Source organism: Protobothrops mucrosquamatus, unplaced genomic scaffold (assembly GCF_001527695.2).
Source record: "Protobothrops mucrosquamatus isolate PMUCROS unplaced genomic scaffold, P.Mucros_1.0 scaffold1188, whole genome shotgun sequence".
NCBI classification, from domain to species: domain Eukaryota; kingdom Metazoa; phylum Chordata; class Lepidosauria; order Squamata; family Viperidae; genus Protobothrops; species Protobothrops mucrosquamatus.
In genome coordinates, this window is record NW_015387400.1 from 32,979 (window position 1) to 34,472 (window position 1,494).

The window sequence follows — 1,494 nt, forward strand, 5'->3', positions numbered from 1 at the left end:
TCCTCCTCCTCCTCCTCCTCCTCCTCCTCCTCCTCCATCTCCATCTCCATCTCCATCTCCATCTCCATCTCCATCTCCATCTCCATCTCCATGCTGGAGTTCTTCAGTTTCAAATATTGGTCCTGAGCCTGGTAACCACAACCAACCTAAATTCAAATGAATCTCTTCCATTGGAAAATCAAGCTCAAACTTTGAATGAAATCTTCAACTGTCACAAGGATTTGAGTACATTAGAAATGGTCTGGTGGATGGTGGTTCTAGTGTTCTGCTTGAATGTAATATTGATAAGAGCCATACCAGATAGATAGAAACAATTTAAATGAAATGATGGCTTTATAATTTTTCTGCTCTTTCCCTTTTTCATTTCTAAAGAAAATGGATTACAATGTACGAGGCAAGGTAGGTGAAGAAAGGGAAATAAGGAATAGGAAAAGAAAGCATGGGAGAACTGATGGAGAATGGAGTCCATTTTGAATGCAATGATTTTCACCTATGTTTGGATGGAAAACCATTCATGATTTAAATATTGCTTCAACTGATTGGACTATAGAAATTGAATTATTCTAATTAAATAGAGGAAAATAATTCTATCTACTTCCTATGGCTTCCTATGGTTTCCTATGGAAACTCTTGTCAGCTCCAACCATTGTTTTTTTCTCCAGTTAGCTATATGTTATATGAACACATTCAACAATAAATACACCACTAATACACCTATATACAATGTTGAAGACAACCTTGTTATGCATGTGCCTTTTCCTACATAGGCACAACAAAACTGGCCTTCTAAAAGGACCTCAAAAACTGGTGGCTCTGTCAGGGTCCCATTGTGACCACTTTCCACTGGTGGTGGCTGTTGAAGTAAGAGAGGAAATTTCAAATCCAGACCATCCATGTACTTGTTTCCTAGTTTATTTAATTCCTATTAATTTTAATCTTTATATAGTTGTGATTTATTGTATTATAAGTCAACCAGAGTCACTTTAGATAGTGAGATAGGAGGCATATAAATTTAAATAAATATTAAAATGTGAGCCTAGACTGGCTTATTTACACAGATATAATACTACAATAAAGAGAGCTTTCCATTTTCAAACTGTGTATCTGTCCAAATGGGAAGAGGAATAAAATACTCTTAAGGATTGCAAATTTCATCCGCAAAATTCAGCTTCTATTTAGTTAGTCAGTCCCACAAAGTAATTTAGACCAGACCAGACCAGACCAGACCAGACCAGACCACACCAGAACAGAACAGAACAGAACAGAACAGAACAGAACAGAACAGAACAGAACAGAACAGAACAGAACAGAACAGAACAGAACAGAACAGAACAGAACAGAACAGAACAGTGGTGGCAAACCTATGGCATGGGTGCCAGAGGCGGCACTTGGAGCCCTCTCTATGGGCACATGTGCCGTTGCCCCAGCCTTGCTTCCCCCGTGACCTCCTCCTCTCCAGCAGCCCCCCTGAGGGAGAGTCGCCCCCGAGCGTGG